The sequence below is a fragment of the Schistocerca gregaria genome, chromosome 2, assembly GCF_023897955.1.
Source record: "Schistocerca gregaria isolate iqSchGreg1 chromosome 2, iqSchGreg1.2, whole genome shotgun sequence".
NCBI classification, from domain to species: Eukaryota; Metazoa; Arthropoda; class Insecta; order Orthoptera; family Acrididae; genus Schistocerca; species Schistocerca gregaria.
The window spans coordinates 857710287-857737336 of NC_064921.1; the positions used below are offsets into that span (position 1 = coordinate 857710287).

A 27050-nucleotide genomic window follows, 5' to 3' on the forward strand; every position below is an offset into this window, starting at 1 on the left:
GGACAAATGTAAAAGTATCCTCTTTCTAATCATCTCAGGTTTAACTAGAGGTAATCTCCCTAGTAAAATATTTTTTGAGTTGAACTCAAAACAAGTGTGGTGAACTTTATGCGATGAGTAATTTGTGTAAATAATATTATTTATATAATCCCATAAATTTTGAGTGCTGTCAGTTTCACAAGTGTCAGTGCATTTAGAACATACATTTGCTAACTGTTCATTTAAGTCACATGTATTTTACAGGAGTTAAACTGGAGGGAAAAGGATCCAGAGGACACAATTTCCATTTCATCAGGGGAAGGTATGTGATACGTATCATGCAAGAGCATCTATGGAAAGGTGCCAGAACTAGTCTCATTTATAAATATTAAAAAGTACCCACACAATACGAAGAACAAATAGCTGGCTGAAACTGCATGTCAACAGCAATGATTTCTAGACTCCAACTGGAATGTATATCATAAAAATACATTAAATGCTGGTGGTAAAAGTGTGTTTATAGGAATAAAAAATACAATAATATCTAGTGAGATGAATACTGATTCAGACTGTAAAAAAATTAGGGTGAAGGTAAGTGTTAAACATGGATCAAAGTTGGTCCCTGGATGCTTTTATAGACTCCCTGCCTCAGCAGCAGCAGCAGCTGCTGCTGCTGCAATGTTGGAACACCCGAGGGGAAACTTGGAAAACATTTCATGTAATTTTCCTGATCACATGATCAGTTAAAATCTCCACATAATTTTAACTTAATTAGCACAGAACAGGGAATCAGTGATCATGAGTCCATTGCAGTTTCACTGAATATGGCTGTAAATAGGAATACAAAGAAATGTATGAAAATCTTTCTGTTTAAGAAGGGTGACAAGAAACATATTCCAGATTGCGTGACAGGCAAACACAAAAAATTCATTTCCACCTCTGATAGTGTTCTGCATCAGTGGACAGATATGAAGAGCATCATACAACATGCTTTAGACAGATATGTGCTAAGTAAAACTGTGAGTGCTGGAAAAGACTCATCATGCTTGGACAACCATGTTAGTAACTATAATGGCTTTGAAACAGGGGATGTCACAGAAAAGGCTGAGATACAAAAAGTCTTTCTAAAAACTGTTTCACAGAGAAAGATCACAAGGTAGTTCCTCCTTTAAATCATTGCATGGATGGGAAATGACAGTTATCATAACAACTGACCAAGGAATAGAAAAGCAGTTGAAATCACTTAGAAGAGGAAAGGCCACTGGACCTGGTTGGATACCAGTTCATTCCTACACTCGTAGCAGGAGTGAACCATAGGTCTCACGAGGTGTGAAGCATTGCTAATGATTCGAAAAAGGGTCAAGGAACAGATGCACGAAATTATAGGCCTATATTTTTTATGTTTATCTGTTGCAGAACTTTGGAACATGTTTTATGCTCATATATTATGACATTTCTATAGGTCAAACATCTTCTCTGTAGACATCAATATGGGTTCCAAAAACAACAATCATATGAAAGCCTGGTAGATGCTGTGTTCCTTGACTTCCAGAAGGTGTTCAATACAGTTCCACACCACTGCCTAATGAACAAAATACAAGTGCACAACACACACACACACACACACACACACACACACACACACACACACACACACATATATATATATATATATATATATATATATAACAAACACAAACATATACAAAAAATTCCCTCTGGGAATGACCAGCAACAAAATGTCCATTCGCATGAATGGATACAGGCAGACAGTGTTTGTTGGTAATGAGGATCACCCTGTGGCAAAACATGCCTTGGTGCACAGCCAGCACATCTTGGCACAGTGTTACACCGCCCAGGTTATCTGGATACTTCCCACTAACACCAACCGGTCAGAACTCCGGAGATGGGAACTTGCCATTCAGTATATCCTCTCTTCTCGTTATCCACCAGGCCTCAACCTCAGCTAATTTCAAGTTGCTGTCGCTCATACCTCACCTGTCTTTCAACATCTTTGCCTCTGTACTTCCACCTCAACTGACATCTCTGCCCAAACTCTTTGCCTTCACAAATGTCTGCTTTTGTCTGTGTATGTGTGGACGGATATGTGTGTGTTTGTGAGTCTATACCTGTCCTTTTTCCCCCTAAGGTAAGTCTTTCCACTCCAGGGATTGGAATGACTCCTTACCCCCTCCCTTAAAACCCACATCCTTTCATCTTTCCCTCTCCTTCCCTCTTTTCTGAAGAAGCAACCGCTGGTTGCGGAAGCTTGAATTTTGTGTGTATGTTTGTGTTTGTTTGTGTGTCTATCGACCTGCCAGCACTTTTGTTTAGTAAGTCACATCATCTTTGTTTTTAGATATATTTTTCCCACATGGAATGTTTCCCTTAAAAACAAAGATTCCACGATTTACCAAGCGGGAAAGCGCTGGTAGATAGGCATAATAAAAATGCACACAAACACACACACAAAATTTCGAGCTTTCGCAACCCACGGTTGCTTCGTCAGGAAAGAGGGAAGGGGAGGGAAAGATAAAAAGGATGTGGGTTTTAAGGGAGAGGGTAAAGAGTTATTCCAATCCCGGGAGAGGAAAGACTTACCTTAGGGGGAATGAATGACAGCTATACACTCGCACACACACAAATATCCATCCACACATATACAGACACAAGCGGACATATTTAAAGGCAAAGAGTTTGGGCAGAGATGTCAGTCGTGAAGGAAGTAGAAAGGCAAAGATGTTGTTTAATAACAGGTGAGGTATGAGTGGCGGCAACTTGAAATTAGTGGAGGTTGAGGTGTTGCGGGTAACGAGGAGAGAGGATATACTGAAGGGCAAGTTTCCATCTCCGGAGTTCTGACAGGTTGGTATTAGTGCGAAGTATCCAGATAACCCAGATGGTGTAACACTATGCCAAGATGTGCTGGCCGTGCACCAAGGCATGTTTAGCCACAGGGTGATCCTCATTACCAATAAACACTGTCTGTCTGTGTCCATTCATGTAAATGGACAGTTTGTTGCTGAACATTCCCACATAGGAAGCTTCACAGTATAGGCAGGTCAGTTATTAAATCATGTGGGTGCTTTCACACGTGGCTCTGCCTTTAATCGTGTACACCTTCCTGGTTACAAGACTGGAGTAGGTGGTCGTGGGAGGGTGCATGGGACAGGTGTTTCACTGGGGGTGGTTACAGGCATAGGAGCCAGAGGGTAGGAAAGGTGGTTTGGGGATTTCATAGGGATGAACTAACAGGTTAAGAAGGTTAGGTGGATGGTAGAAAGACACTTTTGGTGAAATGGGGAGGATTTCATGAAGGATGGGTCTCATTTCAACAAAATATGTATATAGGGTATTACAGAAAGGTATGGCCAAACTTTTAGGAAACAGTCCTCACACACAAATAAAGAAAAGATGTTATGTGGCCACTTGTCCAGAAACGCTTAATTTCCATGTTAGAGCTAATTTTAGTTTCGTCAGTATGTACTGTACTTCCTCGATTCACCACCAGTTGGCCCAATTGAAGAAAGGTAATGTTGACTTCGGTGCTTGTGTTGACATGTTACTCATTGCTCTACAATACTAGCATCAAGCACATCAGTACGTAGCATGAACAGGTTAGTGTTAATCATGAACATGGTTTTGCAGTCAGTGCAATGATTACAAATGCAGAGTTGGCAGATGCCCATTTGATGTGTGGATTTGCACAGGGAAATAGACGTGGCGTGGTACGTTTGTATCGAGTCAGATTTCCAGAATGAAGGTGTCCCGACAGGAAGACATTCGAAGCAATTGCTTGGCGTCTTAGGGAGCACGGAACATTTCAGCCTATGACGCACTACTCAGGAAGAACTAGAATGATGAGGACACCTGCAATGGACAAGGCAATTCTCTGTGCAGTTGATGATAACCCTAATGTCAGCGTCAGAGAAGTTGCTGCTGTACAAGGTAACGTTGACCACTTCACTGTATGGAGACTGCTATGGGAGAACCAGTTGTATCCGTACCATGTACAGTGTGTGCAGGCACTATCAGCAACTGATTGGCCTCCAGGAGTACATTTCTGCGAATGGTTCATCCAACAATGTGTCAATCCTCATTTCAGTGCAAATGTTCTCTTTATGGATGAGACTTCATTCCAACGTGATGAAATTATAAATGTTCACAATCAACATGTGTGGGCTGATGACAATCCGCACGCAATTGTGCAATCACGTCATCAACACAGATTTTCTGTGAACTTTTGGGTAGGCATTGTTGGTGATGTCTTGATTGGTCCCCATGTTCTTCCACCTATGCTCAATGGAGCACGTTATCATGATTTCATACGTGATACTCTACCTGTGCTGCTAGAACATGTGCCTTTACTAGTATGACACAGCATGTGGTTCATGCACGATGGAACTCCTGGACATTTCAGTCGAAGTGTTCGTATGCTTCTCAGCAACAGATTCGGTGACTGATGGATTGGTAGAGGTGGACCAATTCCATGGCCTCCACATTCTCCTGACCTCAACCCTGTTGACTTTCATTTATTGAGGCATTTGAAAGCTCTTGTCTACGCAACCCCGGTACCAAATATAGAGACTCTTCGTGCTCGTATTTTTGATGGCTGCGATACAATACGCCATTCTCCAGGGGTGCATGAGCGCATAAGGAATTGCATGTGATGAAGGGTGGATACATGTATCCTCCCTAACGGAGGACATTTTGAACATTTCCTGTAACAAAGTGTTTGAAGTCATGCTCTCACGTTCTGTTGCTGTGTGTTTCCATTCCATGATTAATGTGATTTGAAGAGAAGTAATAAAATGATCTCTAACATGTAAAGTAAGCGTTTCCGGATACATCTCCACGTAACATATTTTCTTTCTTTGTGTGTGAGGAATCTTTCCTGAAAATTCTCGGTACTTTTTCATAACACCTTGTATATATGTACAGGGTGAGTCACATAAGATGTAACACCCCCTTTATTCTGGAGGCGATTGCACATATCGACAAGTAGTGATCAGCAAATCATAGCCAACCATGGGGCACATACATTGGTACGTGCACAATAATCACAATGTTTATGTTGACCGAGATAATGAGGCAAGTACATGTTTTTTAAATGGGATGCTATACTTTTTTTACCATTGTTCAGATGCTCTGGAAAAGATGCGTATAGTGATGTATCGTATGTTGCTATTGTGATTCAAACATTGCTTAAAAGATGCTGGGAAATATTGTACGACTGAAGGTCAAGGCAGTCAGCTGCAGCTGCTGACTGTAAACACGTCTTGCATGACCCAGAAAGCAGGCCACATCATAAAACTAGTAGGTCGTGCGACGTTGAACCAGTATGACATGTGTCTCCTATCCAGACATGGTTGCTGCTCGAACATTGCGTCCAGATATATACACAAAGCAGGAGAAGTTAGTCATGTTACTTCTGTATGGTGAATGTCATAGAAATGCTGTCGAACCTGTACGGTAGTACAGAGATACATATTCTGATCGTTGGTGTTCTACTCGCCAGGTCATTGCAAGAATGATTACTACACTAGTGTGAACAGGCAGCTTCAACAGCAGACAAAGGAGGAGGAAGAAGACTGCGACCAACAGAGACCACATAGAGGCTCTTCTGGCCATGATGTTTACTGATCCTCATTGTGGCATGAGACGTATTCCTATGGAGTGTGGGGTCAGTCAGATGAGTGTCATGCACAATCTTCACCAGCATTAGTTCCACCCATATCACCTTTCACTCCATCTGACAATCGAAGGATGCGATTTAGAACATTGTATGGAATTTTATCAGTTTGCTCTGCAATGCCTGCGAGATGATAATATATTCTTCAAATGTGTGCTCTTCACTGATGAAGCAACAATCACTAATCATGGTAATGGTGTAAATTTATGTAACATGCACTACTAGGCAGCTGAGAACCCACATTGGCTGTGTCAGGACTGGACCAAAGGCCATGGCATGTCAACGTGTGGTGCAGCATTCTAGGAAATTACATTGTAGGACCTTATTTCATTACAGGAGTCTTAAATGGAAATAAGTATGGAGAATTTCTTAGAAACAGTCTACCCATTCTGCTAGAGGACATACAGCTCAATGAGCACCTGTGTATGTGGTCCCAACACAACGCCTGCTCAGCTCACTCCTCACGTGTTGCAAGTCAAATATTGAATGAGACATTTCCTGAAACCTGGGTTCGATGGAATGCTGCAGTACAATGGCCTGCCAAGTCCCCTGATTTGACTCCACTTGATTTCTTTTTGTGGGGAACACTGAAAGATGCGGTATACAGTGAAGCCTCAACAACACCAGATGACATGCGCGACCAAATTGTCACAGGTTGCTCCAACATATCATCCACTGACCTTTCATCTGTTACCCATTCTCTTGAACATCAATTACAGATGTGTCTTGCAGTCAAAGGTAAACCAGTTGAGTACATGCTTAAGTAAAGTACAATGCCATGTTTTGTTAAGAACACTATGAATTGTGAAGGTTATCAGTAGGTACCAATGTATTATTGAACAATATGTGTCAATGACCAGTAATATCCTAGAAGTATAAATGTAGCATGTGTGAACAATGTGTATACCATGTAGGTTTTCCTTCTGTCAAATTGTTTGGTGGGAGGTGGTAAGCTAATGAATGTGAATAAGACGATTATCTTATCAAACATGTATTCTCTCTAATTATAATGTCCAATACTATCTTGGAAACAGTAGTTTCACTGCAGACATTTTGTTACCCCACAGACACACTCAGGCATCACCTGGTGAAGAGTTTTCCATGATGCATCCATCAATAACATTATCAGTGGCTTACTGTGCGTCAGGTGCGACAGGTAAGCAGGAAGGGGGCAAAGCTTAAATGATGAACTGTGTGGCAAAGTGATTGCTGTGTTCACACAATAACTATTCATTTCAGCCTGGGAATGTTTGTGCATTCGGCTTAGTTCTCATAATCCCCTTTTGATAAGCAATTAGCTAGCATGTGCCACAGTTAAATACAAAATGCGACTTGCCACCCTTGTGCCTATGGTGTATTGTGCATGCTGCATAGAGCACGGTAACTTGGCCTGCTGCCCTCTCCCTTGAAACCCACATCCTTTCATCTTTCCCTCTCCTTCCCTCTTTCCTGACGAAGCAACCGCCGGTTGCGAAAGCTCGAAATTTTGTGTGCGTGTTTGTGTGTTTTATTTATTGTGCCTGTCTACAGGAGCTTTCCCGCTTGGTAAGTCTTGAAATCTTTCTTTTTAATATATTTTCCCCATGTGGAAGTTTCTTTCTATTTTATTTACATCATTAATTTGAACCCAACAATTACGTTTGTTATTGTCTCTGTTGCATTTCGAAATCTTTTCTATCATCTTACTTTCTCTTTTTGTTTGTACAAGTAGTTTCACTTTGTATTCATCTTCCCTTTTTCCGTAATCTACCATACATTTTATCCTGCCTAATTATACTCAATAATACGTAATTTACTTCCAAACCATAACCTAAAAACTTTCAACAATTTCAACATTACCGCTGCTATAAAATCCACTGTTCCAAGTTTACAAATATTTCGTGTAAACTCGTGAATACTATTTCACAGCTTAAGTTCCTTTCATCCATTAAACAACCATCTCAGCTATTTCCAACAACTTTTGTTTTATTTCCATTCCTGTTTTTCCCACATAACCGATCATTTTGTAGCACCTTCCCTCAGATTTAAACGTTATTATTTCTTCGTCAGACAATTGTTAGCCTCATTTTCATAATCTGCCAGTACATAACCAGTCCTTTGAATACATTTACCTGCAGTTTTTTCGAAATTTTCTTGAATTTCCCCACCCTTTAACGTGTTTTGGAGACAACACAACTACCTAACCTTTGCACCCATTGTTGTTCACCAACCTAAGTTCAGTACGATCAACATAGCTCCTCTCAAACCAACACTTTTTCGACTTTTTTCACACCTTTATCTCTCCACTTTAACCTCATGTTACCCTTTCCACCTTCTAATACCATGTCAACCTCACAACATCCCTACAACAACCCCATTAAATTTTATTTACATTCCCTCCACAAACGTGCCTTCACCCTAGCCAGATTACACTCCCATATTTTATTTACTCAGGCTTGTCTGACATTTGGCATCACCCCCAAAGGCCTCACACTTAAAGTTCCCATCTCTGGCTGCAATCCTTTTTTCCATCAGTCCTTATACCAGTTCCAAACTGCACAATCCATAGCCCTCACCCGCCTAATCCTTCACCTATATATTGACTCGGCCAATGAACACACCCATCAACTCCTATCCCAAATCAAAGTCCTCAATCTTTCCTCTCCCACATCCACAACGGCTGTTCATAGCATCCTCCTACAGGCCAACCGCAAATTAGAACAGCATGCCACCCTCCACCTCAAAAAACTATCCAATCTCCTGGTTCCCCACCTCCGGAAAGGCAATTCACTCACCCTTCACAACCTTTCCAACAAACCTCAACCTCCTCTCATTGCACACAGACCCAGTCTCTCCCATCTACTCAATCTCTCACTTCCTGCTCCACTCCCCCCAACACCTCAAAATTCTAGTCAACACAATCTGGAACCACAACACCCCAATTCAGTAGTTAACCATTCCTCCAAACCTCTCTCCCAATCTGAAACCTGTGCCCTATCCAAATGCCTCACCTTCAGCCCCACTCCCAGATTCAACCAAACTGCCCTTGTCAAAGATTTACTGTCCTACACTCGTAGTCTCTGCTGGAAATATCATTTTGCCACGAAGGAAAATAATCCTGATCCCACTCCTAATGATCCAACTCCCCAAGACACTATCCAAATTGAACCCTGCCTAGAACATTTCCGTCCTCCATCACAGCGGGACCCACCTCCTCTTCCTCAAAATCACCCTCTCCAAACCTTCCAGGAATTTCTCACTTCCAGCCTTGCCTCTCAATCTTTCTTAAAAAACCATAATCCTACTCCCAACATCACCACAGCCGAAGCCCAGGCTATCCGTGATCTGAAAGCTGACCGATCCATCATCATTCTTCCGGCTGACAAGGGTTCCACGACCGTGGTAGTTGATCGTCGGGAGTATGTGGCTGAGGGACTGCATCAGCTTTCAGACAACTCTACATACAAAGTTTGCCAAGGTAATCCCATTCCTAATGTCCAGGCGGAGCTTCAAGGAATCCTCAGAACCTTAGGCCCCCTACAAAACCTTTCACCTGACTCAGTCAAACTTCTGACCCCACCGACACCTCGCACTCCTACCTTCTACCTACTTCCTAAAATTCACAAACCAAACATTCCGGCCACCCCCATTGTAGCTGGTTACCAAGCCCCCACAGAACGTATCTCTGCCTATGTAGATCAACACATTCAACCCATTACATGCAGTCTCCCATCCTTCATCAAAGACACCAACCACTTTCTCAAACGCCTGGATTCCTTACCTAGTCTGTTACCCCCGGAAACCATCCTTGTAACCATTGATGCCACTTCCCTATATACAAATATCCCGCAGTTCCAGGGCCTCGCTGCAATGGAGCACTTCCTTTCACGCTGATCACCTGCCACCCTACCTAAAACCTCTTTCCTCATCACCTTAGCCAGCTTCATCCTGACCCACAACTTCTTCACTTTTGAAGGCCAGACATACCAACAATTAAAGGGAACAGACATGGGTACCAGGATGGCCCCCTCGTATGCCAACCTATTTATGGGTCGCTTAGAGGAAGCCTTCTTGGTTACCCAAGCCTGCCAACCCAAAGTGTGGTACAGATTTATTGATGACATCTTCATGATCTTGACTCACAGTGAAGAACAACTCCTGAATTTCCTCTCCAACCTCAACTCCTTTGGTTCCATCAGATTCACATGGTCCTACTCCAAACCCCATGCTACTTTCCTTGACGTTGACCTCCATCTGTCCAATGGCCAGCTTCACACATCCGTCCACACCAAACCCACCAACAAGCAACAGTACCTCCATTATGACAGCTGCCACCCATTACATATCAAACGGTCCCTTCCCTGCAGTCTAGGCCTTCGTGGCAAACGAATCTGCTCCAGTCCTGAATCCCCGAACCATTACACCAACAACCTGAAAACAGCTTTCGCATCCCGCAACTACCCTCCCGACCTGGTACAGAAGCAAATAACCAAAGCCACTTCCTCATCCCCTCAAACCCAGAACCTCTCACAGAAGAACCCCAATAGGGCCCCACTTGTGACAGGATACTTCCCGGGACTGGATCAGACTCTGAATGTGGCTCTCCAGGAGGGATACGACTTCCTAAAATCCTGCCCCAAATTGAGATCCATCCTTCATGAAATCCTCCCCACTCCACCAAGAGTGTCTTTCCACCGTCCACCTAACCTTGGTAACCTCTTGGTTCATCCCTATGAAATCCCCAAACCACCTTCCCTACACTCTGGCTCCTACCCTTGTAACCGCCCCCGGTGTAAAAGCTGTCCTATGCACCCTCCCACCACCACCTACCCCAGTCCTGTAACCCAGAAGGTGTACATGATCAAAGGCAGAGCCACGTGTGAAAGCACCCATGTGATTTACCAACTGACCTGCCTACACTGTGACGTTTTCTATGTGGGAATGACGAGCAACAAACTGTCGATTCACATGAATGGATACAGGCAGACAGTGTTTGTTGGTAATGAGGATCACCCTGTGGCTAAACATGCCTTGGTGCACGGCCAGCACATCTTGGCACAGTGTTACACGGTCCGGGTTATCTGGATACTTTCCACCAACACGAACCTATCTGAACTCCAGAGATGGGAACTTGCCCTTCAGTATACCCTCTCTTCTCGATATCTGCCAGGCCTCAACCTCCGCTAATTTCAAGTTGCCACCACTCATACCTCACCTGTCTTTCAACAACTTCTTTGCATCTGTACTTCCACCTCGACTGACATCTCTGCCAGAACTCTTTGCGTTTACAAATGTCTGCTTGTGTCTGTGTATGTGCGGATGGATATTTGTGTTTGTGCGAGTGTACGCCTGTCCTTTTTTCCCCCTAGGGTGGGTCTTTCCACTCCCGGGATTGGAGTGGCTCCTTGCCCTCTACCTTGGAGCCCGATTCCTTTCGACTTTCCCTCTTTCCTGGAGGGCAGGCCGTTGGTTGTGAGGGCTAGAAATTTTGTGTGTGTGTTTTATTTATTGTGCCTGTCTACCGGCACTGTCCCGCTTGGTAAGTCTTGGAATCTTTATTTTTAATATATTTTCCCATATGGAAATTTCTTGTTGAGAGGCCAGACAAACATGTGGTTCCTGAAGAGTGGCAGCAGCCTTTTCAGTAGTTGCAAGGGCAACAGTCTGGATGATTGACTGATCTGGCCTTGTAACAATAACCGAAATGGCCTTGCTGTGCTGGTACTGCAAACGGCTGAAAGCAAGGGGAAACTACGGCCGTAATTTTTCCCGAGGGCATGCAGCTTTACTGTATGATTAAATGATGATGGCGTCCTCTTAGGTAAAATATTCCGGAGGTAAAATAGCCCCCATTCGGATCTCTGGGCGGGGACTACTCAAGAGGATGTCGTTATCAGGAGAAAGAAAACTGGCGTTCTACGGATCGGAGCGTGGAATGTCAGATCCCTTAATCGGGCAGGTAGGTTAGAAAATTAAAAAGGGAAATGGACGGGTTAAAGTTAGGTATAGTGGGAATTAGTGAAGTCTGGTGGGTAGATCACATAACTAATGAGGAAGTACTGAATAGGATTGGGGAGAAGAGAAGTTTGTGGCACAACTTGACAAGAAGAAGGGATCAGTTGGTAGGACATGTTCTGAGGCATCAAGGGATCACCAATTTAATATTGGAGGGCAGCATGGAGGGTAAAAATAGTAGAGGGAAACCAAGTGATGAATACACTGTACAGATTCAGAAGGATGTAGGTTGCAGTAGGTACTGGGAGATGAAGCAACTTGCACAGAATAGAGTAGCATGGAGAGCTGCATCAAACCAGTCTCAGGACTGATTACCACAACAACACACACACACATGCACACACACACAGATATATATATATATATATATATATATATATATATATATATATATATATATATATATATATATAATAGAGGGAAACATTCCACGTGGGAAAAATATATATAAAAACAAAGATGATGTGACTTACCAAACAAAAGCACTGGCAGGTCAATAGACACACAAACAAACACCAACTTACACACAAAATTCGAGCTTTTGCACCCGGCGGTTGCTTCGTCGGGGGAGGGGGGGGCGAGGGGGAGGGATTGGGGGATGTGGGTTTTTGGGGGGGAGGGTGGCTAGTCGTTCTTGTCCCCGGTGGGCGTTGGGGCTTGACATGGGGGGGGGGTGCACTCGCACGCTCGCACGCACACACACACACACACACACACACACACACCCACACACACATACACATACACACACACACACACACACACACACATCCATCCACATATGGAAGGACGCGGGTGGGCATTTGTAAAGACAAATGTCTGCTTGTGTCTATGTATGTGCGGGTGGATGTGTGTGTGTGTGTGTGTTTTTTTCCCCTAAGGTAAGTCTTTCTGCTCCCGGGATTGGAATGACTCCTTACCCTCTCCCTTAAAACCCACATCCTTTCATCTTTTCCTCTCCTCCCCTCTTTCCTGACGAAGCAACTGCCGGTTGCGAAAGCTCAAAATTTTGTGTGTGTGTTTGTGTGTTTTATTTATTGTGCCTGTCTACCGGTGCTTTCCCACTTGGTAAGTCTTGGAATCTTTGTTTTTAAGTATCTACTTCCAAACAATATAGGTGTACACATCACAGGCTGTAATGTTTTTTAATTTTTAATTTTTTACTTGAGCATGTCTGCCCCAAATTTTGATTATTGCCTTCTCGCAAAGTAACTTCACAGCTTTTAAATTTTCATTCTGATGCAGACATCCTTAGAAGTGTCAAAACCTAGCTAAATGTATTGAACAAATGTTTGCCACGGGTTGGCACTGTTATTTGTCAATTGCAAGTTATTTATATTAATACAGAACACAACTTCAAAAACATTGACACAAGTTGATTTTGTGTCATCAGCAAGCAGAGGTGTGTACTTGTGAATTAATACTGAAAAATAGATCACTTTTAATTGCAACTGTATATAGTTCCCCACTGGAAAATATTGAACTGTTTATGAGGAGTCTCCATTCCTTGCTACACTGTCAGTTAGCAAGCATTAACAGTCTGTGGTGACACCAGTGTAGATTTACTAAGGAATTTTGATAGAAAAAAATGATGTGGATATCTTATTTAAATTCTACAATCTGATCTCAGTAATTAACTTTCCAATACAGGTGAATAAAGACAGAAGAACCCTAACTGATGATATTTTCTTTGGTGACACTCAAAGTAAGAAAATAATTGTTAACCCAGTAAAGAATTATCTCGCTGATCACAAAACAAAGTCAGTGAGTATAAATAAGACATTGCCAACATGTGGAGACCATTGGAGCAGTTGTTCAGGAAATGCAAAATGGCCTACGGACTCACCTAACTTAACACTTCTACACCTTTATCTGTGGTGAGATTTAAGAGAAGAAGTCTATTACGAAACGCTGGTGATTCCCAAAGAAATGAAATGCCTTGTAACATATTGAGTCTAGAAGAAATTCAATGTGTAGTGTTGTTTCACCAGAATCACTTTATAGTGTGCAGCAATGCTCAAGGTCAAAATTTTGGGCACATGGTATGATAGCCATGATAATACACATAAAAACCATATCCCGAGTTCTGTCCTTGCTTACATTTGGTGTAATAGGGCAGAAATTCATGGAACATCCTCCTCTGATGGTGAGACAGGTCCATGCTGCTGTTACCTTGATACTGCTTGATCATGTCCATGGAACCTCTTCCCCCTGGTGGTGAGACAGGCACATGGTGCTGTTACCTTGATGGCCAGCCACGGTGGCTGAGTGGTTCTAGGCACTTCAGTCTGGAACTGCACAACTGGTAGGGTCACAGGTTCGAATCCTGCATTGGGCATGGATGTTTGTGATGTCCTTAGGTTAGTTAGGTTAAAGTAGTTCAAAGTTCTAGATGACTGATGACCTCAGATGTTAAGTCCCATAGTATACAAAGTCATTTGTTATCTTGATACTGTTTGATCATGTCCCATGCATGTTATGTCAATAAAAATTACTTGTGCATATTGTGAAATACACTGTATTGCCTGCTATAACTTGAAAAAAAGTAACATCTCAATATATTTATTCATTCTGGACATATTTGTAGTGGCCTGCCTTAGCTGCCTCAATCTATCTAGAGTAAGTTCTGTTGTAGGTGGTGTATAATTGCCTTAATCCAATCCATAGATAATGAATCTCAGTTGTGTGGATGTGTTACTGTTCTGCTGCTAATGTAGTTGTGTGTTACACAGGAATAACAAGAAACATGTAAATCCGATACATGTCTGTTATTTAGATGATAAACAAGATTCACTAACATATTTATTAGTGGTGCTCTATACCACTCATATATAGTTTCATTCAACAACACAAATCTCACAGCTTATTTGTCTGTTTTTAACTTTCTACCAATTTATCTTGGTAGAAATACATGTATAAAGAACACAAAATATATATACCTTTGTTATTTTTACATTAAATAGCAGCAACATAAGATTACTTTTTGGAATTTGAAAGATAATATATACCTCTAAGAAAATCCTGTATTCTTGTCAGTAATAATACTTTTTGTTTCCAACTACTTCTGTATTTTATGATTAATAAACAAATAATTAAGTATTTTTATTGTTTTTGCTTTTACTTCATAATTCAGTTAGTAGCTGGGATATGGAACAAGTCAGGATCCATTAATGTCTACTTATGGCACAAGCAGATCACTATCGTTCATTTTAAATTGTGTAACATAAGTCTTTGTGAGACTGATACCTAAACCGTTAGCTGTGAAAAACTTGTAGGCCTGTTCAGCTAGTATCTGATCTGTGTCTGCTGAGTTTGAGTTTGGAGTCATGCTTCTGTTATCATCAAACATTGTAGCCTCTGCACTGAACTTCAGAGTCACTGAAAGATCATTTCTGTACGTTAGGAACAAGAGTGAGCCCATTACTGATCCTTGCAGCATCTCATGCATTATGTTCTGACATTCTGACATTACTTTCAAGTCCATGTGGCCAAATTGATAGGAATACAAGAGGCACTGTTCACTACATTTGTGCAAGGCTTCATCAAATCTTCACTGTCATCTCCATTTTGTTATCGATCGGACCTTACTTTCTGAGTAGCCCCCATACAGGGGCAGAAAAAGAAATTAGTACACGTGGAAAGATGACATTGAATCTTGTCTGATTATGGCATATGCTACCTGGGTGATAGTAGATGTACTGATAATGAATTCAACATCATCCACCCACAGATAGTGTAGTGGCATAGCTACCAGAATGCCATCTGTGTCTACTCTTTAATAGGGAATGCTCACGGCCAGAAGGCTCAGTGTGCTGCACAAGTTTGAAAGGGGTCAAACTGTGACCTTCTGAGTGATAAGGTGGTCCTTTCAAAGAATTGCCACACAATTCGGAGATACTGTTTTTGATGAGCAATGATGCTGGTACCAGCGGCACATGAATGTTATCACACCTCAGATGATAATCTGGATGCCTTTGCAGCACAGATGCCCAGCAGGATCATAGTGTTGTGAGGGCGGGCAGCAATAGCAGATTGCGCAGTTATCACAGCACAGGTAAGAGGGCTTGTGAGCCCAGACATGTTGACACAAACTGTTGTGAACTGATTATTGGCAGTGGAACTATGGGCACACACACCTCTAGCCCTTATTCAATCCATGCCACAGCATCGATATGCAACTGGTACTGCCAGAGGATCACTCGAAGATGGAGTGACATGCTGTGGTCATCAGTGATGAAAGCAGAGAGGACTCTAATAGGAGCCACAGTGAAATGTTCCCCCCAATGGACCATGGACGTTGCCGTTGGTGGGAAGGCTTGCGTGCCTCACAGATACAGATGGCTGTACCGTAAATGCAACCACAACAGAGGGGTATCTGTTGAGAGGCCAGACAAACATGTGGTTCCTGAAGGAGAGCAGCAGCCTTTTCAGTAGTTGCAGGAGCAACAGTCTGGATGATTGACTGATCTGGCCTTGTAACAATCAAAACGGCCTTACTGTGCTGGTACTGCGAACGGCTGAAAGCAAGGGGAAACTACGGCTGTAATTTTTCCCGAGGGCATGCAGCTTTACTGTATGACTAAATGATGATGGTGTCCTCTTGCGTAATATATTCCGGAGGTAAAATAGTCCCCCATTCGGATCTCTGGGCGGGGACTACTCAAGAGGACGTTGTTATCAGGAGAAAGAAAACTGGGGTTCTATGGATCGGAATGTGGAATGTCAGATCCCTTAATCGGGCAGGTAGGTTAAAAAATTTAAAAAGGGAAATGGATAGGTTAAAATTAGCTATAGTGGGAATTAGTGAAATTCGGTGATGGAGGAACAAGACTTTTGGTCAGGTGAATACAGGGTTATAAGTACAAAATCAAATAGGGGTAATGCAGGAGTAGGTTTAATAATGAATTTAAAAAAATAGGAGTGTGGGTAAGCTACTACAAACAGCATAGTGAATGCATTATTGTGGCCAAGATAGATAAGAAGCCCACAGCTACCACAGTAGTACAAGTTTATATGCCAACTAGCTCTGCAGATGATGAAGAAATTGATGAAATATATGATGAGATAAAAGAAATTATTCAGGTAGTGAAGGGAGATGGAAATTTAATAGTCATGGATGACTGGAATTTGTCAGTAGGAAAAGGGAGAGAAGGAAACATAGTAGGTGAATATGGATTGGGGGGAAGAAATAAAAGAGGAAGCGGTCTGGTAGTATTTTGCTCAGAGCATAACTTAATCATAGCTAATACTTGGTTCAAGAATCCTAAAAGAAGGTTGCATACATGGAAGAATCCTGGAGATACTAAAAGGTATCAGATAGATTACATAATAGTAAGACTGAGATATAGGAATCAGGTTTTAAATTGTAAGACATTTCCAAGGGCAGATGTGGACACTGTTTCTCAATCTATTGGTTATGAACTGAAGATTGAAACAGAAGAAACTACAAAAAGGTGCTTATTTAAGGAGATGGGACCTGGATAAACAGTAAGAACCAGAGGTTGTAGAGAGTTTCAGGGAGAGCATAAGGGAACAATCGACAGGACTGGGGGAATGAAATACAGTAGAAGAAGAATGGGTAGCTCTGAGGGACTAAGTAGTGAAGGTAGCAGAGGATCAAGTAGGTAAAAAGATGAGAGCTAATAGAAATTCTTGGCTAACAGAAGAAATATTGAATTTAATTGATGAAAGGAGAAAATTTAAAAATGCAATAAATGAAGCAGGCAAAAATGAATACAAACGCCTCAAAAATGAGTTCGACAGGAAGTGCAAAATGGCTAAGCAGGGATGGCTAGAGGGAAAATGTAAGGATGTAGACGCTTATCTCACTAGGGGCAAGATAGATACTGCCTACAGGAAAATTAAAGAGACCTTTGGAGAGAAGAGAACCACTTGTATGAATATCAAGAGCTCTGATGGAAACCCAGTTCTAAGCAAAGAAGGGAAGGCGCAAAGGTGGAAGGAGTATGTAGAGGGTTTATAGAAGGATGATGTACTTGAGGAGAATATTATAGAAATGGAAGTGGCTGTAGATGAAGACGAAATGGGAGATAAGATACTGCGTGAAGAGTTTGACAGACCTATGAAAGACCTGAGTCGAAACAAGGCCCCAGGAGTAGGCAACATTCCATTAGAAATACTGACAGCTTTGGGAGAGCCAGTCATGACAAAACTCTACCATCTGGTGAGCAAGATGTATGAGACAGGCGAAATACCCTCAGACTTCAAGAAGAATATAATAATTCCAATCCCAAAAAAGCAGGTGTTGACAGATGTGAAAATTACCGAACTATCAGTTTAATAAGTCACAGCTGGAAATGCACAAATTCTTTACAGACGAATGGAAAAGCTGGTATAAGCGGACCTCATGGAAGATCAGTTTGGATTCCATAGAAATGTTGGAACACATGAGGCAATACTAACCTTACGACTTATCTTAGATGAAAGATTAAGAAAAGGCAAACCTACGTTTCTACCATTTGTAGACTTAGAGAAAACTTTTGACAATGTAAACTAGAGTTACTCTCTTTCAAATTCTGAAGGTGGCAGGGGTACAATACAGGGAGCGTAAGGCTATTTACAATTTGTACAGAAACCAGATGGCAGTTATAAGAGTCGAGGGGCATGAAAGGGAAGCAGTGGTAGGGAAGCAAGTGGGACAGGGTTATAGCCTCTCCCCGATGTTATTCAATCTGTATATTGAGCAAGCAGTAAAGGAAACAAAAGAAAAATTCAGAATAGGTATTAAAATTCATGGAGAAGAAATAAAAATTTTGAGGTTTGCTGATGACATTGTAATTCTGTCAGAGGCAGCAAAGGACCTGGAAGAGCAGTTGAGTGGAATGGACAGTGTCTTGAAAGGAGGATATAAGATGAACATCAACAAAAGCAAAATGAGGATAATGGAATGTAGTCAAATTAAATCGAGTGGTGCTGAGGGAATTAGATTAGGAAATGAGACACTTGAAGTAGGGAAGGAGTTTTGCTATTTAGGGAGTAAAATAACTGATGATGGTCGAAATAGAGAGGATATAAAATGTAGACTGGCAATGGCAAGGAAATAGTTTTTGAAGAAGAGAAATTTGTTAACATCGAGTATAGATTTAAGTGTAAGGAAGTCGTTTCCGAAAGTATTCCTATGAAGTGTAGCCATGTATGGAAGTTAACATTGATGATAAATAGTTTTGACAAGAAGAGAATATAAGCTTTCGAAATGTGGTGCTACAGAAGAATGTTGAAGATTAGGTGTGTAGATCACATAACTAATGAGGAGGTATTGAATAGAATTGGGAGAAGAGGAGTTTGTGGCACAACTTGACAAAAAGAAGGTACCGGTTGGTAGGACATGTTTTGAGGCATCAAGGGACCACAAATTTAGCATTGGAGGGCAGCATGGAAGGTAAAAATTGTAGAGGGAGACCAAGAGATGAATATTCTAAGCAGATTCAGAAGGATGTAGGTTGCAGTAAGTACTGGAAGATGAAGAAGCTTGCGCAGGATAGAGTAGCATGGAGAGCTGCATCAAACCAGTCTCAGGACTAAAGAACACAACAACAACAGTGAAATGTTAACTCTTACCATATTTTGACATGGACAGCAGCATGAACCACTAACTATCATACAGAAACTTGTAAGTTTGAGTGAGGTACAACTGAAAACATGCTCAAGTGAGACCTTGAAGTTTTTGTTCTATACTTACATAATATTGACAGCTAAAGAAATGTCTGCACATGATAGGGTGCTAGGGGAGAACCACTTTACTGGCAGCTGTAGTGGAATAGTCTGACAAAGCCTTCATGTTATCAACACCTAAGTATTGTATGCATTATTTCAGACAAGCTTAATGGTACCTCTTTACCAAAGCAAACAAAATACTATTCAAAAACTAAACAAATGTTTATATTTAGTGAAAAATAAACATTTTGTTTTGAACTACAATTACAAAACAGTAAGTAAAACATTCAAACATCATGCACAGGAAAAACAGCTCTTCTTTTCTAATATTAAGATTTCTCAGTTTAAAACAAAATATTCTCTAATTATCTCTAATCATGCAGCAGTTCAAAACAGAATGTAGGATTTATTGGACATCTGTTGAATCCATATGCATGACCTGACCAGTGTAATTTCTGCATCTCTTCATTATGGCTTCCTTTTAGTTCCCACTCTTTCAGAATAAATATTTTCTAATGGAAACTGTTTCTCACATTTCTTAGAATTTCTACTGAGGGAAATAGTTCCCATATCATTTTTATTCTACATTCATATAACACCATTTTACTCCCTGAGTATTCTTTGTACAGTTAATGTGAATTGAAAAGTAGCTTTTCTCAAATAAAGGAAAATCCAGGTTGATCGCAACCTTATAATCCTACCCGCTGACAAAGGCTCCACTACTGTTGTTTTGAACAGCAAGGATTACTTGGAAGATGGACTCCACCAGCTGTCAGATTTATCCACCTACAAATCCTGCCACAGTGACCCCATTTCAGATATCCAACAGGAGCTCCAATCTCTACTCAAATCGTTAGGCCCATGCCAGAACTTCTGCCCAGCCTCCATCTTTCTCCTGACCCTTACCATTTCCCACACTTCTACCTTCTACACGTCTCCCTCCTCCCCTCCCCAAGACAATCTCTGGTGTTGTAGACCAACTCCTACAGCCTATTACCTGCAACCTACCCTCCTGCATAAAAGATATCAATCATTTCCTCCACAAACTCTACATGGTTCCTGTCGCATTACCACAGCACCCTGCTCGTCACTGCTGATGCACCTCCCTTTATACTAACAGCCCTAATGCCCATGGCCTTACCGCTATTGAACACTACCCTTCTCAACACCTGATGAATTGCAAACCATCCACTTCCTTCCTAGTTGTCATGACCAACTATATCCTCACCCACAATTACTTCTCCTTTGATGACATTACCTACAAACAAATCTGGAGTATGTCTATGGGCAACCGCATGGCACCATCCTATGCCAACTTTTTCATGGGCCATCCAGAGGAATCTTTCCAAAACACCCAGAATCCCAAACTCCCCATCTTCATCATCTGGATCCAGAGCAAGGACAGCCCATCCACATTCCTCCAGAACCTTGATACTTTCTCCCCCATTCACTTCCCCTGGTCCTAGTCAACCCATCAAGCAACTTTCCTCAATGTTGATGTCCACCTCAAAGATGGCTATATCAGTACCTCTATCTCTATCAAACCTACCTCCCATTCAATACCAAGAAGTTCCTTCCATACAGCCTAGCTAGCAATGGCCGTTGCATCTGTAGAAACGAGTGGTATCTCTTGAAATATGCCAAAAGTCTCAATGAGGCCTCAACAGATCATAGCTACCCTCCCAACCTTGTACAAAAACTGGTCCTCTGTGCCTTATCTTTCCAGTCACCCAATACCTCCCAAAGCTCCACCATCCAGCTACAAAGCAACATTACCCTTGTGACTAAGTACCAATTCAATTACATTCTCCACCAGTGTTTCAACTACCTCTCATCATGGACTGAAATGAGAAATGTCCTGCCCACTATCCTTCCATCTCCTCCCACAATGGTAATCTGCCACTCATCAAATCTACTCAATATCCTTATTCATCCCTACACAACCCCTGCTCCCAACCCCTTGCTAATGGCTCATATCCCTGTAATAGACAGAGATGCAAGACCTGTCCCACACATCCTCCCACCACCACCTACTCCAGTACTGTCACAGGGCTATCTGTAAAACCAGTCATGTGATTACAAGCTAAGCTGCAAACACTGTGCTGCATTCTACATGGACATGAAAACCAACAAGCTGTCTGTCTGCTCAAATGGCCACCAACAGTCTGTGACCAATCAAAAACTAGACAACCCTGTTGCTGAGCACATTGCCCAACATGACATCCTTCATTTAAATGACTGCTTTACAGTCTGTGCCATTTGGAGCCTTCCCACCAACACCAGCTTTCTGAATTGCACACATCGAAACTCTCTCTGCCATACATTCTACATTCCTGTAACCCTCGTGGAATCAACCTTCGTTAGTCATTGTCCTTACCCATCTACCCCCTTCCCTGTTTCCATTCCAGCAGTACACAGCCATCTATTCTACCAACACACCCAGTACCCAGTCTTTTCACTTCTTTCCTTTTCCTCTAACCCTCACTCTACCCCTGCCCTCCATCTAACCACCCGACTGCACCTAGCTGCTCCATTCTCCACTTTGTTCCTGCACACTCCCAGCAGCACTACCCTGCTATCCCTCCCCTTTCCTGTGCCAGCCTCCTCCTTACCACCACCTGGTTGCCTCTCCCATAATGCACTGCTGCTAGCAGCCTAGCTCCAGCTGCCAGAGATTGTGCTCACTTGTGTGTGTATGTGTGTGTGTGTGTGTGTGTGTGTGTGTGTGTGTGTGTGTGTGTGTGTGTGTGTGTGCATGTGTGTGTGCAAGCACCAGCCAGTGCACGTGTTTTGTCTATTTCTGAAAAATGCCTTGTTGGCCACAATCTAATTGTCTGACAATCTTTTTCTTGTGCCTTTCTGTGACTCGGCATCTCAGCTATATGGAACTGAGCATTTCTGTTACATGGAAGAATAGTTTTCTTAAGCCAGTAGATAGCCTTACATTCACATGAATAATATGAAAGCATGTGATCTTGCCTATCAATGTGAGGCATATTTGCATTTTATTTGACAATTGGTGGCAGTTTTGAGGTCTTTTGCTGATGTTAGTTCTGTGGAAATATAGTATCTCATTCCCCATTTTTTATCATTACACTTTGCGAGTACAGAACAATTGTATTTCCTTCTCTTAGTTTGGCAGATGCTTCTTTAAGGATGCTCCTCCTATTTAAGCTTATTGTTTTTTTTTTATGAGCAAAAGGATTTTAGATAATATATGGCTTTCTTAATAAGTAGGACTGTCCATGTAAATGTGTGAGATTCTCAACATAAGGCTACTTAAAAATGTGTAATAAGCTTTCCAGCATGACTTTTCCAATTATACTGTCAAGCGTCCCCTAATGCACACATCAATTATTTGCAAAAACGTCCAGATTCTTCAACATGTACATTCCAATACCATATTTACACATCTCAACAGAATCACCAGTTCATTTAACAGTATCTCTCCATGAGTAATACAATTGACATAATTTGCTGTTAAAATAATTCGGTGTAGACCCTAATTAGTATTGCACCATCAGTTCTTTGGGTGTCTTGGCTCTGGATTTTTTAACAAAGTATAATGAGTGCAATGTGATTATAAAGCCATATCTGCACACTTTCATCACTACTACTTTGTTTTGAAACTAGAGCTCTTACTTGCAACAGTCTTGTTATTAGATGGATATCACATTACCTGTATGTAGTGTATCTTTCAAAATTACAAGCCTACTTACTAATCCTAGGTCTATCCTTTGTATTTCCAATCAAATACACTCCTGGAAATTGAAATGAGAACGCCGTGAATTCATTGTCCCAGGAAGGGGAAACTTTATTGACACATTCCTGGGGTCAGATACATCACATGATCACACTGACAGAACCACAGGCACATAGACACAGGCAACAGAGCATGCACAATGTCGGCACTAGTACAGTGTATATCCACCTTTCGCAGCAATGCAGGCTGCTATTCTCCCATGGAGACGATCGTAGAGATGCTGGATGTAGTCCTGAGGAACGGCTTGCCATGCCATTTCCACCTGGTGCCTCAGTTGGACCAGCGTTCGTGCTGGACGTGCAGACCGCGTGAGACGACGCTTCATCCAGTCCCAAACATGCTCAATGGGGGACAGATCCGGAGATCTTGCTGGCCAGGGTAGTTGACTTACACCTTCTAGAGCACGTTGGGTGGCACGGGATACATGGGGACGTGCATTGTCCTGTTGGAACAGCAAGTTCCCTTGCCGGTCTAGGAATGGTAGAAGGATGGGTTCGATGACGGTTTGGATGTACCGTGCACTATTCAGTGTCCCCTCGACGATCACCAGAGGTGTACGGCCAGTGTAGGAGATCGCTCCCCACACCATGATGCCGGGTGTTGATCAATACCTATTTAAGTATAAATTATCAGAATTGACTAAAGTATCCTTACTTTTGTACTGATAATGTTAGCACCCTTCTCACAATGTTTCCCAACCCATTTGGTTAAGATTGCCTAATAGTTATTCTATGGATGGTATAGACTGCTCCTCCCTCATCTCTGGAGGAAAGTGTGTAGAACTTGATTGTTCCACTATTAACCTATCAATTGTGACCACCAAGAACCATGAAACAACACTGAGCTTTGCAGGACAAATGTAAAAGTATCCTCTTTCTAATCATCTCAGGTTTAACTAGAGGTAATCTCCTAGTAAAATATTTTTTGAGTTGAACTCAAAACAAGTGTGGTGAACTTTATGCGATGAGTAATTTGTGTAAATAATATTATTTATATAATCCCATAAATTTTGAGTGCTGTCAGTTTCACAAGTGTCAGTGCATTTAGAATATACACTCCCGGAAATGGAAAAAAGAACACATTGACACCGGTGTGTCAGACGCACCATACTTGCTCCGGACACTGCGAGAGGGCTGTACAACCAATGATCACACGCACGGCACAGCGGACACACCAGGAACCGCGGTGTTGGCCGTCGAATGGCGCTAGCTGCGCAGCTTTTGTGCACCGCCGCCGTCAGTGTCAGCCAGTTTGCCGTGGCATACGGAGCTCCATCGCAGTCTTTAACACTGGTAGCATGCCGCGACAGCGTGGACGTGAACCGTATGTGCAGTTGACGGACTTTGAGCGAGTGCGTATAGTGGGCATGTGGGAGGCCGGGTGGATGTACCGCCGAATTGCTCAACACGTGGGGCGTGAGGTCTCCACAGTACATCGATGTTGTCGCCAGTGGTCGGCGGAAGGTGCACGTGCCCGTCGACCTGGGACCGGAGCGCAGCGACGCACAGATGCACGCCAAGACCTTAGGATCCTACGCAGTGCCGTGGGGAACCGCACAGCCACTTCTCAGCAAATTAGGGACACTGTTGCTCCTGGGGTATCGGCGAGGACCATTCGCAACCGTCTCCATGAAGCTGGGCTACGGTCCCGCACACCGTTAGGCCGTCTTCCGCTTACGCCCCAACATCGTGCAGCCCGCCTCCAGTGGTGTCGCGACAGGCGTGAATGGAGTGACGAATGGAGACGTGTCGTCTTCAGCGATGAGAGTCGCTTCTGCCTTGGTGCCAATGATGGTCGTATGTGTGTTTGGTGCCGTGCAGGTGAGCGCCACAATCAGGACTGCATAGACCGAGGCACACAGGGCCAACACCCGGCATCATGGTGTGGGGAGCGATCTCCTACACTGGCCGTACACCTCTGGTGATCGTCGAGGGGACACTGAATAGTGCACGGTACATCCAAACCGTCATCGAACCCATCGTTCTACCATTCCTAGACCGGCAAGGGAACTTGCTGTTCCAACAGGACAATGCACGTCCCCATGTATCCCGTGCCACCCAACGTGCTCTAGAAGGTGTAAGTCAACTACCCTGGCCAGCAAGATCTCCGGATCTGTCCCCCATTGAGCATGTTTGGGACTGGATGAAGCGTCGTCTCACGTGGTCTGCACGTCCAGCACGAACGCTGGTCCAACTGAGGCGCCAGGTGGAAATGGCATGGCAAGCCGTTCCACAGGACTACATCCAGCATCTCTACGATCGTCCCCATGGGAGAATAGCAGCCTGCATTGCTGCGAAAGGTGGATATACACTGTACTTCTGCCGACAATGTGCATGCTCTGTTGCCTGTGTCTATGTGCCTGTGGTTCTGTCTTTGTGATCATGTGATGTATCTGACCCCAGGAATGTGTCAATAAAGTTTCCCCTTCCTGGGACAATGAATTCACGGTGTTCTTATTTCAATTTCCAGGAGTGTACATTTGCTAACTGTTCATTTAAGTCACATGTATTTTACAGGAGTTAAACTGGAGGGAAAAGGATCCAGAGGACACAATTTCCATTTCATCAGGGGAAGGTATGTGATACGTATCATACTCTTCCTTTTAGGTCAACAACCTGAACAATAATAATGTCTTAAACATTGTGTGACTGAAGCAGTTGCCAAATGTCTTCCTAAGATGTTGATATAAATTTAGATATATGCTGTTTGTGATTTTTAAACTGTCTTTCACTAAATCCAGTTAACACTTTATCTGTTTCTTCAACTCCATTTTTGTTCCTTTGTTTCCTTTTTGAGTTTCTTTCTTATCTTGAAAAAAACTGTGATGACACTGTGTGCAGCTGTAGTGATGATTTTTTATGGGTATTATTTGCCAGTATTTGATCTTGCAAACTTCTATTGTAGTACCCAACATGAGGTAAACAATGCTTTACAATTAAATACACTACCAAGTTAAGTATAGCAGTATACGATACATGACCTAAAATGTTATACACTTCATGTCATGCACACAGCGAAGACAGTTTGCTCTGATCTGTGTGCTGTGCAGGGGCCCATGGGATGGACAATGTTATAGCCAGAGCAGGTTGGAAAACGCTAGTGCCCACTCTGTCTGCTTGCCAGGAGGTTCTAGTCTGCTCTGCCGGCAGTGACTGAGCACACTGGGTGCAGTCGGCTGCAAATCATTGCTCATGTCAGCACAACTAATGTCTGCTGAATGGATTCACAGGCCATCCTTAGTTTCTACAGGTAGCAGGCTGAGTTTGTGAAGACAGTAGGTCACACTCACAGAGTGAAAACAGAGGTAACATTGTACAGCGTCACTCCCACAAATGACCATTGTCCTCTGGTTTGGAGGTAATAGGGAGGCTTAAAACAGAGGCTCAGACAATTCCTTGATCATTGTGGATGTGGATTTCTTGAGCTCTGCTGTTGGGTGAAGAAGTGTATAGCCCCCTAGGTCAGGTGTGTGCACTACTTGCAGGAAGCAGCTACCAGGATAGCGGTGTATGTGCAGCAGGCACATGTGGATTTCATAGGACAGACAAATCCCTCTACACACCTGATAGGACACATTCTGAGTGTGCACAGAATAGCATTCATCATAGAAGATTGGAGAAACAATATGTTAATACTGTATCTGCTAATAGCAAGAGCATCTATGGAAAGGTGCCAGAACTAGTCTCATTTATAAATATTAAAAAGTACCCACACAATACGAAGAACAAATAGCTGGCTGAAACTGCATGTCAACAGCAATGATTTCTAGACTCCAACTGGAATGTATATCATAAAAATACATTAAATGCTGGTGGTAAAAGTGTGTTTATAGGAATAAAAAATACAATAATATCTAGTGAGATGAATACTGATTCAGACTGTAAAAAAATTAGGGTGAAGGTAAGTGTTAAACATGGATCAAAGTTGGTCCCTGGATGCTTCTATAGA

The 27050-nt window shown here is 42.6% G+C and overlaps 1 protein-coding gene across 2 annotated transcripts in view; it reads left to right on the forward strand.

Annotated features, from left to right (window-relative positions):
* LOC126335233 (uncharacterized) overlaps positions 1 to 25652 on the forward strand; it is a 385936-nt gene extending 360284 nt beyond the window's left edge. Inside the window, exon 2 of one of the 2 annotated variants that reach the window (XR_007564829.1) lies at positions 25619 to 25652. The gene's annotated coding sequence lies outside the window, so the exon portion shown is untranslated. Of the gene's footprint in view, positions 1 to 243; positions 377 to 25618 lie in introns of those variants that run through there. The other variant, XR_007564828.1, reaches the window with a different exon arrangement.
* The last annotated feature ends 1398 nt before the right edge of the window (positions 25653 to 27050 follow it).